The following is a 13077-nucleotide window of genomic DNA, read 5'->3' as shown; positions in this document are numbered from 1 at the left end:
CAAGAGTATAATTGGAGGCCAGGCACGGTGGCTCAAGCCTGTAATCCTAGCACCTTGGGAGGCTGAGGTGGGCAGATGGCTTGAGGCCAGGAGTTTGAGACCAGCCTGGACAACATGGTGAAACCCATCTCTACTAAAAATACAAAAATTAGGCAGGCATGCTGGTGTGCACCTGTAATCTCAGCTACTCGAGAGGCTGAGGCACAAGAATTGCTTGAACCTGAGATTGAACCATTGCACTCCAGCCTGGGTGACAGAGCGAGACTGTCTCAAAGAAAAAAAAAGAGTATAATTTGGGTAACATTTGTACTGACTTTATAGAAATTCACAGACAGAATCAAAATTATTTTGCTTTGGGGACAATTTGTTTCCCCTGACAAAGCATAGACCCCTCTGAGGATTTTCTGACTCCCTAATCCATTAATAACTTCAAGTCCTCTATTCCCTTACCAGTGAAGATCTGTAAAAACAGAGATGGGAGAGATGGCAGAGGAGAAAGGAGAACTCCTGTGTGGGCTTTGGGATGTGGATCTGCAGATCACTTCAGAGCTGGGCACCATTTCTAGTGTCACCATTATAGACCAAGTTATACAAAACTTGATAAAACACTGTTTCTGTGGAAGTGCCAATTATTCCTGTGGAATTATTCGCTGTTTCTTTTCTTTTTCTTTTTTTTGAGATGGAGTTTCGCTCTGTTGCCCAGGCTGGAGTGCAATGGCACAATCTCAGCTCACTGCAACCTCTGCTTCCCGGGTTCAAACTATTCTCGTGTCTCAGCCTCCCCAGTAGCTGGGATTACAGGCATGCGCCACCACACCCAGCTAATTTTTGTATTTTTAGTAGAGATGGGGTTTCACCATATTGGTCAGGCTGTTCTCCAACTCCTGACCTCAAGTGATCCACCCGCGTCGGCCTCACAAAGTGCTGGGGTAAAAAGTCCAGGCATGAGCCACCGCGCCTAGCCTTATTTGCTGTTTCTATTGCAAGTTCTTTCTTATTAAGCTACCACACTTTGTTTTTATAATTATTAAAGTGCATTCTCGGCCGGGCGCAGTGGCTCACGCCTGTAATCCCAGCACTTTGGGAGGCCGAGGCAGGCGGACCACGAGGTCAGGAGATGGAGACCATCCTGGCTAACAAGGTGAAACCCCGTCTCTACTAAAAAAAAAAAAAAAAAAATTAGCCGGGTGTGGTGGCAGGCATCTGTAGTCCCAGCTACTCGGGAGGCTGAGGCAGGAGAATGGCGTGAACCCGGGAGGCGGAGCTTGCAGTGAGCCGAGATCGTGCCACTGCACTCCAGCCTGGGCGACACAGCGAGACTCTGTCTCAAAAAATATGTATATATATAAAATATATAATAAAATAAATAAAGTACATTCTCATTATAAAAGCTTTTAGAAAATAACCAAAAGTATAAAGAATAAAAGTAATACCTAATCTCTCTTGCCAGAGATAATCATTAACACTGGTTAATATGTAATCAGTGGTTAATATATCTCTTTATGGACATTATAAATATATATACACATATAATAAAAAGACACATACACAACTTCATATTCTTCACACCACTTTAAATCTGTCTCTTTGGCTGGGCACAGTGGCTCATGCCTGTAATCCTTGTACTTTGAGAGGCCAAGGCAGGTGGATCACTTGAGTCAGGAGTTTGAGACCAGCCTGGTCAACCTGGTGAAACACCATCTTTACTAAAAATACAAAAAATTAGTTGGGCGTGGTGGCAGGTGCCTGTAATCCCAGCTACTCGGGAGGCTAAGGCAGAAGAATTGCTTGAACCCAGGAGGCTGAGGTTGTGGTGAGCTGAGATCATGTCACTGCACTCTAGCCTGGGTGACAAAGCAAGACTCCATCTCAAAAAAAAAAACAAAAAAAAAACTGTCTCTTCTTCTTGGCTAATATATTACTACTACATTTCAAGAAGTTGTGTTTATTTTCAAGTTTTAGAGGTGACTAGAAGCTGTTCCATCTTTTTTTAAATTTTAATTTTTTGAGATGGGGTTTCGCTCTTGTTGCCCAGGCTGGAGTGCAATGGCGTGATCTCGGCTCACCGCAACCTCCGCCTCCCGGGTTCAAGCCAATTCTCCTGCCTCAGCCTCCCAAGTAGCTGGGATTACAGGCATGCACCACCATGCTCGGCTAATTTTTGTATTTTTAGTAGAGACGAGGTTTCACCATGTTAGTCAGGCTGGTCTCAAACTCCCGACCTCAGGTGATCTGCCCACCTTGGCCTCCCAAAGTGCTGGGATTACAGGCGTGAGCCACCGTGCCCAGCCTGTTCCACCTTTTTAAAGGGTTGATGTCACCCCAATACTTTTTGATAGGCCCAAAAATTAAGATAGGTAGTTGCTTAGGGCAAAGAAGGTACATTCACAAAAACCTCCAATTTAAACTTTTTAAGTTATTGCTGAATGACATTAAGTAAACAGCCATATTTGCGTGTGTATTAAAAGCATTACTTTGTTAAACAGAAACACTTAAAATATACAACAGCCAGGTGCGGTAGCTCACGCCTGTAATCCCAGCACTTTGGAGGGCCGAGTCGGGTGGATCATCTGGGGTCAGGAGTTCGAGGCCAGCCTGGCCAAGATGGTGAAACCCCGTCTCTACTAAAAATACAAAAATTAGCTGGGTGTGGTGGCACATGCCTGTAATCCCAGCTACTCGAGAGGCTGAGGCAGGAGAATCGCTTGAACCCAGGAGGCAGAGGTTGCAGTGAGCTGAGATGGTGACACTGCACTCCAGTCTGGGTGATAGAGTGAGATTCCATCTCAAAAAAAAAAAAAGATAAATATAAATAAAATATAAAACATATTTTGTATCTCTGTTTTGCCATTTCTTCATTTTTTAGATAAACCCATAATCTCAAAAATCAAAGTGACCTGGGACTTTGGATCTCTGAAAGGCCTGAACAAGCCATTAACATCCTTCCTTTTCTGTACTCCCAGGCTAGTGCAATGGTGGTTTCAGGAGTGGTACTGGCTTTAACCATTATTTCCTCATATCTCCTACCCCCTCCTATTAATATTTTGGATGCTTTCTAATCACTGCCCAGCAGATTCTGACCTAGAGCACTTTTCCTATGTCTATGTCTATAACTAGCCATTTTCCAAGAAAGAGTTGCTGCATGTACTTATGACTAAAGGCCAGAAGAAATCTTTTTATTTTTTGTTTGCCCTGGACAGGTTGAGAGTCCTATGATCCCTTCCTCCCCATCCCACTGATACTCCACTCCCACTCTCAAAAAGTATTCCATTTTCTGAGTCGACACAATGGCCCTCAGGTTGCCTTGAATTACTTATCTTCTTTATTATTATTATTATACTTTAAATTCTAGGGTACACGTGCACAATGTCCAGGTTTGTTACATATGTATACATGTGCCATGTTGGTTTGCTGCACCCATTAACTCGTCATTTACATTAGGTATTTCTCCTAATGCTATCCCTCCCCCACCCCCCCACCCCACGACAGGCGCTAGTGTGTGATGTTCCCAGCCCTGTGTCCAAGTGTTCTCATTGCTCAATTTCCACCTATGAGTGAGAACATGCGATGTTTGGTTTTCTGTCCTTGCAATATTTGCTCAGAATGATGGTTTCCAGCTTCATCCATGTCCCTACAAAGGACATGAACTCATCCTTTCTTATGGCTGCATAGTATTCCATAGTGTATATGTGCCACATTTTCTTAATCCAGTCAATTACTTATCTTCTTATATGTACTTACTGGTTCTTCTGCTTGAAGCCCAGTATCTGTGTTAATTTGTATATCTCTATATTACTTTGTATCAACAAAGCACCATGTTCATAGCAGATACTAAAAATATTTGTTGATAATGTCACACCACCAAATGGATAAGCTAAGGGTAGCATAGCTGACTTTCTAGAAGAGAATGAAGTAAGCTTTATTTTTACATCAAAGTTGCTATCAGTTACCAGGGAGATGCAAACCAGTAAAGGGTCATACTATAATTGTTGCTAACACTTGAATTCATCTCTTTAGACTTATTTTCCCTCACATTTCATTATCTGTTCCTTTTTCTCTTCCTCTTCATTATTACAACACTTTTCTTTTGTCTTTCCTTATTCAATGACCTGCCTTGTCAGTGATCAAATTCTAAAAATTTCCCTCAATCTGAACTTCTAGTGAACTTCAATCCATGTTTACACTGAAATTTCAGATCCAAAAAGTCTTTCCTTTACCCCACCCTCCTTCACTTGGTGCAGTGTAGCAACAGGTGCACCTTGGACCGTAATTGAGGAAATTTCACTGGACTCTTGTGAATTTGCACCATCCAGTGGCTACAATTGCTAACTACATCCTCTGAAAAAAGGCAGTGGGCACAAATAAAAAAATGTAAAATAGGGGCTGGGCGCTGTGGCTCACGTCTGTAATCCCAGCACTTTGGGAGGCTGAGGCAGGTGGATCACAAGGTCAAGAGATCGAGACCATCCTGGCTAACACTGTGAAACCCCATCTCTACTAAAAATACAAAAAATTAGCTGGGCGTGGTGGCGCGTGCCTGTACTCCCAGCCACTCAGGAGCCTGAGGCAGGAGAATCACTTGAACCAGGGAGGCGGAGGTTGCAGTGAGCCGAGGTCGCACCACTGCACTCCAGCCTGGGTGACAGAACGAGACTCTGTCTCAAAAAAAAAAAAAAAAAAAAAAGTCTGGCCTCCTCTTCTAGCTGCTGTGTTATCACTTTTTTTTTTTTTGAGATGAAGTTTCGCTCTTGTTGCCCAGGCTGGAATGCAATGGTGCAATCTCAGCTCACTGCAACCTCCGCCTTCTGGGTTCAAGTGATTCTCCTGTCTCAGCCTCCCAAGTAGCTGGGATTACAGACATGCGCCACCATGCCCTGCTAATTTTGTATTTTTAGTAGAGATGTGGTTTCTCCATATTGGTCAGGCTGTCTCGAACTCCTGACCTGAGGTGATCCGCCCACCTCGGCCTCCAAAAGTGCTGGGATTACAGGCGTGAGCCACCATGCCCGGACTTTTTTTTTTTTTGAGACAGAGTCTCGCACTGTTGCCCAGGCTGGAGTGCAGTGGCACAATCTCGGCTCACTGCAACCTCCGCCTCCCGGGTTCAAGTGATTCTCCTGTCTCAGCCTCCTGAGTAGCTGGGATTACAGGTGCCCACCACCATGCCCAGATAATTTTTTGTATTTTTAGTAGAGACGGGGTTTCACCATGTTGGCCAGGCTGGTCTCGAACTCCTTACCTTGTGATTCGCCTGCCTCGGCCTCCCAAAGTTCTGAGATTACAGGCATGAGCCACCGCGGCCAGCCTGCGGTATCACTTTTTAACTCCTCTAACTCCCTCCCTCTGTTCTAGAAAGAAAAGAATTTGATTCGCATATCCATGCTTTCAATGAAATCCTTTCACTCCAATGAACTCATTCTTCCTGGTAGATTAATTTTAAGCCTTTTATCTCTAGCTATAGATAATAATAATAGCTAATATTTGATGCACATTTACTACGTAAGAATTAACGTCTTTGCTTTCTACTAAAGTAATGTTAGGAAAACAAGTGGGTTTAGGGAACATATCATTGGCCTGAACTACCATATCCTCAGAATCTGTCTCCCCATACACTCTCTTGCCTCAGTTTAATCTGCATACAATTTTCCACATTGTAACCAGTTTTTCAAAATACAGATTTGATCTTGTTACTCTTTTGCTAAAAAACTTTCAGTGAATTCCCACTGCTATCAGGATAAAGTACAAAACCCTCAAGACGACTGCCAAGGCCCTAGATAATCTGCCTCTCTCCAGTCTCCTCTGCCCCACTCTTCCCCTTCTCTAGCTTCAGTGGCAATGGACTAGCTCCTTTCCTGCCTCAAGTCCTATGCTGCTCTGTCTGCCTGGAATATTGTTTCTACTCTCTCATCCCCTTTCCCCTTCTTCACTACTATTAGCCTGTTTAACTTTCCACTCTTCCTTCAGACATTGGCTCAATAGTCACCTCCTCAGTCTGACCTTCTAAACTCCATCAGATTCCTCTATACTGTTTTATAGTGTAAATTTCCTTCGTGGTATTCATCTGTTGGTAATTATGTGTTTCCGCAGTATTTCATTGATGCCTGGTTCTCTTATAGAGAGACAATGAATCTTACACTGTATTCCTAGGCCCAGGGCTATGTCTCACACTTTTGTAGCGACTTAGTAAATACGCGCCCTTAATGAAAAAACAGACAGATGGGGATTGGGTTGGTCCTTTTCCCAGAATCTCTTTGTTTCAAGGTTCCAGATACCAGAAATTTAGAAACCATTTTCTAGGTGCCCTTTCTTCTTTTACCGTGAGTCACCAGATTACTATTAAATACTACTGATCTTTTTCTCACTTACTCCTTTGAGGTAGTTACAATTACTACCTGCATTTTATAGAAGAGGAAGTTGAGGATCAGAAACTTGCCCAAGGTCATAGAGCTAGCAAGTGACATAACTAGGATTCCGACATAGGTAGGTAACTTCGAAATCTCCATACTCTTAACCACTACACATCACATAACCTCTATTTATGTCTTTCATTGATGTTTCTATTGAGTGGCTGATCTCTTTCTTATCTATTTCTAGGAGCTGCTTCTGCGTGTGTGTGTGTGTGTGTGTGAGAGAGAGAGAGATGGGGTCTCACTCTAGGAGCTGCTTTTGTGTGTGTGTGTGCCTGAGATGGGGTCTCACTCTAGGAGCTGCTTTTGTGTGTGTGTGTGTGTGTGTGTGTGTGTGTGAGATGGGGGTCTCACTCTGTTGTGCAGGCTAGAGCGCAGTGGCATGATCATGGCTCACTGCTCTAGGAGCTCTTTATATTTGATGATTAGCCATTTGTGATATGAGTAGCAAACATTTTTCCATTTATGTGGTTTTTGTTTTTGTTTGGTTTTTTTTTTTTTGGAGATGGAGTCTTGCTGTGACCCAGGCTGAAGTGCAGTGGCACAATCTTGGCTTACTGCAACCTACGCCTCCTGGGTTCAAGCAATTCTCCTGCCTCAGCCTCCCTAGTAGCTGGGATTACAGGCATGCACCACCACGCCTGGCTGATTTTTGTATTTTTAATAGAGACAGGTTTTCACCATGTTAGGCAGGCTGGTCTCGAACTCCTGACCTCAGATGACTCGCCCACCTTGGCCTCCCAAAGTTCTGGGATTACAGATGTGAACTACCGCACCCGGCCCAATTTATGTTTTGACATAGTATTTTTTTTTTTTTTGCTGTACAGAAATTTTGAGTTTTGTATAGTCAAATTATTAACCTCTGTTTCTATGCCTTCTGTATTTTGAGCCATAGTTAGGAAGATTTTTGCTTCCCCATGTCAAAATTATGTAGGAATTCTCTCATATTCTCTTCTAATAGTTTTATAGTTCTTTTCTTTTTCTTTTTGAGACAGAGTCTTCCTCTGTCGCCCAGGCTGGAGTGCAGTGGCGCGATCTCGGCTCACTGCAACCTCTGCCACCCGGGTTCAAGCAATTCCCCTGTCTCAGTCTCCCGAGTAGCTGGGACTACAGGTGCATGCCACCACACCCAGCTAATTCTTGTATTTTTAGTAGAGACGGGGTTTCACTATATTGGTCAGGCTGGTCTCAAACTCCTGATCTCAGATGATCTACCAGCCTCGGCCTCCCAAAGTGCTGGGATTACAGCCGTGAGCCACCGCACCTGGTCTTTTTTTTTTCTTTAAATATTTAATCCACTTGAAATTAAAATTACATGGCAAGCACCATAATATTTCCTTTTTTTAGGGCCTAAATGGTCTTAATAATGCTCTGCTGACTACATTCCACCTCCATCTTTACTGCTACTTCTTTCCCTTAAATCTACTTCTCCCTTTCTGGATTAATGGGCTCCTCTCTGTCTTACCTGTTGTCATCCAAGTTTCTATTCTTCACTCTTCCTTCTTTTGTGTTTTTCCATTCAATGAGTTCAAGCAATCTTGTCTTCTCCTGTGGCTTCCAATTTGCCATCAATCTCTTGCTCACTCCCTCATCTATTTAACTCTGACCTGAATGTCCTCCTTGGCTTTTTTCTGTTTTTTTAGACGGAGACTCCCTCTGTCGCCCAGGCTGGAGTGCAGTGGCGCCATCTCGGGTCACTGCAACCTCCGCCTCCCAGGTTCAAGCGATTGTCCTGCCTCAGCCTCCTGAGTAGCTGGGATTACAGGTTCTCGCCACAATGCCTGGCTAATTTTTGTATTTTTAGTAGAGACGGGGTTTCACCATGTTGGCTAAGCTGGTCTCGAACTCCTGACCTCAAGTGATCCACCTGCCTCGGCCTCCTAAAGCGCTGGGATTACAGGTGTGAGCCACAGCACCCGACCTCCCTTGGCTTTTGAATCCATCTATTGAACAGTGCCTGTATATTGTACAGGCACCTGAAACTCAACATATCCAGAACAAAATCTCTCCTTTTCCCTTCATGTCTGTGCTTGGCCCTCTGCTGTCTCTCTCTGGGTGAGTAGCATCAGTATCCACATCAGCTGGACACCTGAGGACCATCTCTAATCCTACCACCTTCTTCTCTCTTCTCCCCCTAATTAATTATTTCTTAAATACCTTTAATCAATTTCTTCTTCCTCCTTCCCATTCCAATGATGTTCAGGCCCTCACTATCTCTTACTTGGACTGCTATAACTCCAGGCTTTGTATCTTGCCACTTCTCAATCCACACCACTGGTTGGAAAGATAAAGCCCAGATTAGTGATAGCATTGCTCCGCAATTCAAAATGCTTCACTGGTTCCCCATAGCCTTATAAATAAAGTATAAAGCCCTCTATAGTCTAATCTCTACCTGTGCAAGTTACTCTACTTTAGGAGGGGCCTTCCTGTATCTTACTCCCTGCACTCCAGTCACAAAGACCAAACTGGCCATGTTATTTCATATTTCTGGGCCTTATATAATTTGTTCTTTCCACTTGGAATTTCCTCCTCATTCTTCTCCAAGATTTAACTCATCACTTCATAGAGTTCTACCACTTAATTCTCCCTAAAATAAACTAATCTCTTCTTGGAGCTCTTAGTATCTCTAGCATATCTCTGTTACAGCACGTATAACTTTGTATCGTAATGTTTGTGTGCATATCTGTCTCCCCAACTGGACAGTGAGCTGCTTCTGGAGGGAACACTATTTTATTAGTCTTTGAATCCCTAGTACCTGGCACAGTCCTTGGCCTATAGTAGGACTCAATACTTACTAAATGAAGGAATGAACAACTAAGAATGCTCTAGAAGTTTCAAGCAAAAAGCCTTGGTGAAAGCTAGCAGGCTATCAAAAGGCCTCTCATGCTATTTTACAGGCTTAGAAACTCAAATTTTCCACACATAGAGAATAACCCCCTTATTAAGGAGCAGAATCACACTAAGCAAGCTCAAAGGTAAAATTGTCAATTAGTTTATTAGTTTATGAGAATTATGTCATATGTACAGAAATTATTAACTTACAATGAGAAATATAATTGTCATATGTACAGAAATACTATCCTTTGCATAACGCATGTTCTGAATCTGAAGGTAGTTCTATGAGGGAAGCCGAATCATTCATGCATCATTGTGTAACCCATGCATTCAAAAAGGGGGAGAAAAAAAGTCTTATTCTAAGGGGCAAAAAAATTTAATCTTTTTATGTACAAAGTATATATATATAGTACATAAACATATATATAGTTTATGGCATTAAAACTTTGTGGGGGAGAGGTATATGTCTAAAAAGGTTCTTTAGGGCTGGTAATAATGACTAAAAAAACTTGAAAAACATTAGTTTAATCCCTACAATAATTACTATTATTATTATTATTATTTTTTGAGATGGAGTCTCACTCTGTGGCCCAGGCTGCAGTGCTATGGCACGATCTCAGCTCACTACAACCTCTACCTCCAGGTTCAAGCTATTCTCCTGCCTCAGCCTCCCTAGTAGCTGGGATTACAGGCGTGCAGCACCACACCTGGCTGATTTTTGTATTTTTAATAGAGACAGGGTTTCACCATGTTGGCCAGGCTGGTCTCGAATTCCCGACCACGGGTGATCCACCCACCTCGGCCTCCCAAAGTGCTGGGATTACAGGCGTGAGCCACTGCATCCAGCCTACAATAATTTGTTGTTGTTGTTGTTGTTGTTGTTGAGAAGGAGTCTCGCTGTGTCACCCAGGCTGGAGTCCAACGGCGCCATCTCGGCTCACTGCAAGCTCCGCCTCCTAGGTTCAAGCGATTCTTCTGCCTCAGCCTCCCGAGTAGCTGGGATTACAGGCACGCGCCACCACGCCTGGCTAATTTTTGTATTTTTAGTAGAGACAGGGTTTCACCATGTTGGTAAGGCTGGTCTTGAATTCCTGACCTGATGATCCGCCCGCCTCGGCCTCCCAAAGTGCTGGGATTACAGGCGTGAGCTGCCCCACCCGGCCTTACAATAATTACTTTTTAAGAAATTAGAGGCCAGGCACGGCGGCTCACGCCTGTAATCCCAGCACTTTGGGAGGCTGAGGCGGGCAGATCACCTGAAGTCAGGAGTTCAAGACCAGACTGGCCAACATGGAGAAACCCGCCTCTACTAAAAATAAAAATTAGCCCGACGTGGTGGCAGATGCCTGTAATCCCAGGTACTCGGGAGGCTGAGGCAGGAGAATCGCTTGAACCCGGGAGGCGGAAGTTGTGGTGAGTTGAGATTGCGCCACTGCACTCCAGCCTGGGCAACAAGAGCGAAACTGCATCTCAAAAAAAAAAAAGAAAAAAAAAAGAAGGCCGGGGGCGGTGGCTCACGCCTATAATCCCAGCACTTTGGGAGGCCGAGGCGGGTGCATCACGAGACCCAGGAGATCAAGACCATCCTGGCTAACACGGTGAAACCCTGTCTCTACTAAAAATACAAAAAATTAGCCGGGCATGGTGGCAGGTGCCTGTAGTCCCAGCTACTGGAGAGGCTGAGGCAGGAGAATGGCGTGAACCCAGGAGGCGGAGCTTGCAGTGAGCCGAGATCGCGCCGCTGCAATCTAGCCTGGGCGACGGAGTGAGACTCCATCTCAAAAAAAAAAAAAAAAAGAAAAAAGAAGGCCGAGGGTGTTGGCTCATGCCTGTAATCCCAGCACTTTGGGAGGCTGAGGTAGGTGGATCATCTGAGGTCAGGAGTTAGAGACCAGCCTGACCAACATGGTGAAACCCTGTCTCTCCTAAAAATACAAAAATTAGCCGGGTGTGCTGGCGCATGCCTGTAATCCCAGCTACTTAGGGGACTGAGGCAGGAGAATTGCTTGAACCCGGGAGGCAGAGGTTGCAGTGAGCCGGGACGGCACCACTGCACCCAGCCCGGGCAACAAGAGGGAGACTCCATCTCAAAAAAAGAAAAGAAATTAGAATAACAGGGGTTAGTTTTAAAATTTAAATATTAGATGGCATTAGTCTGATAAGTATCTCTATAATATAGTGGACTATAATGGGGTAATAATGCCTGAAATGCACTGGCCAAGGCTCTCTTCCTTGAATGGGCACTAAGTCAGCCTCAGCCCTCCCATTACTGTTCCATTACTGACTAACCTCTCTCTTTTTCAGGTTGATTCATTCTCCCTTTGGATATGCTATATATATTCTGTATTTTTCAGAGCCACTCTGTCTCCTAAACTAACTTTACGTATCTCTGCTGTGATCCATTACCTTCTGAGACGGTATAAAGTAGTGTCAGGGATTGTGGTAGTAGTCTGAATCTCCACTATGCTGCCTACTTACATTCTCTTAAGTATCAGCTTCTGCATCAGTAAAATGGGAGTAATACCACCTCCCTTAGAGGGTTTCTTAGGGATTAAATGACAGAATATATACAGAAAGCCTTGAATAGTAGCTATTTTCAGTACCAAGGGAAACCCTGCTGTGTCATTTTGAATAGTGTGTTTGTCAGTGCATGATTAAGTAGCAAAGGATTTCAGATAAACTCTTGTCTTTGGCATGATTATAGAATCCAGAAAATTAATAAAATAAACAGGCAAACGCTTTATGTGTTTGGCTGTGTAAAAATAACCAATTACAGTCATTTATGTAAACAATTTAACGTGTAGGGCCTAATTATCATGCAACACCATAACAATTACATGTATTATTAAATATGCATCAGATTAACCTTGTTGTTAAGTATTGATTACAATAAAAGTACTTACTCTGTACTCTAAGGAAGTCTTATAGTTAATTGCTAATAAAGCATAAGTTTGTTCACTATTTGCATTAATTAAATGAGACATAGCTCCTGAGTTTGCTCTCCATTTGAGGCAAGGCTGGATCCTCCATCCTATATTGCAACTACACATTTGTCCTGCGACCTGTGAGATAACATACACTTTCCTTAGTATTCTATAGTGAGGAAAATGCAGAAGAAACTGCCAGTAAAAAAAATTCTGTTTAATTGGCTGTTGTTCTTGAAACCTACAGGTTTCCAGTAGATAACAGTTTTTGATTTAAACAATGAAAAATTCTATGCTGAGCACTAGTTAACCTACGTAGAACAACTTCTAAATAAGCCCCAGGATCATCCTGTGGAGCACTTCTATAAATAAAATTATATTTGACTCCCACCATGAACAAGGTAGTAGTAAACATACATATATCATCCCACCCCCCCCTTTTTTTTTTTTAGACTGAGTCTCCCTCTGTCCCCCAGGCTAGAGTGGGGAACAGAGTGACCATGCCTCACTGCAACCTCTGCCTCCTGGATTCAAGTGATTCTCATGCCTCAGCCTCCCAGGTAGCTGGGATTACAGGTGCATGCCACCATGCCCAGCTAGTTTTTGTATTTTTAGTAGAGCCACAGTTTCACCATGTTGGCCAGGCTAGTCTCGAACTACTGACTTCAAGTGACCCACCCACATCAGCCTCTCAAAGTGCTGGGATTACAGGTGTGAGCTGCTGCATCGGGCTTTCATCATATCCTTATGAAACGCTTATGAATTAGACATTATTATTTTCATTTTACATAGGAGGAGAAAAGAGATGCAGGAAGATAATAACTTCCCTAAATTCTTTTTTTTTTTTAGATGGAGTTTCACTCTTGTTGCCCAGGCTGGAGTGCAATGGTGGGATCTCGGCTCACGGCAAC

At 43.5% G+C, this 13077-nt stretch overlaps 1 protein-coding gene across 3 annotated transcripts in view; it reads right to left on the bottom strand.

Moving 5' to 3' along the window:
• ACACA (acetyl-CoA carboxylase alpha) overlaps window positions 1-13077 on the bottom strand; it is a 335341-nt gene that overhangs the window by 314429 nt on the left and 7835 nt on the right. The window lies entirely within an intron of this gene.

This window comes from Pongo abelii, chromosome 19 (assembly GCF_028885655.2).
Source record: "Pongo abelii isolate AG06213 chromosome 19, NHGRI_mPonAbe1-v2.0_pri, whole genome shotgun sequence".
Lineage (NCBI taxonomy): Eukaryota > Metazoa > Chordata > Mammalia > Primates > Hominidae > Pongo > Pongo abelii.
The sequence above is the reverse complement of the archived record's forward strand: the minus strand, read 5'-3'. Positions and strand labels throughout refer to the sequence as shown.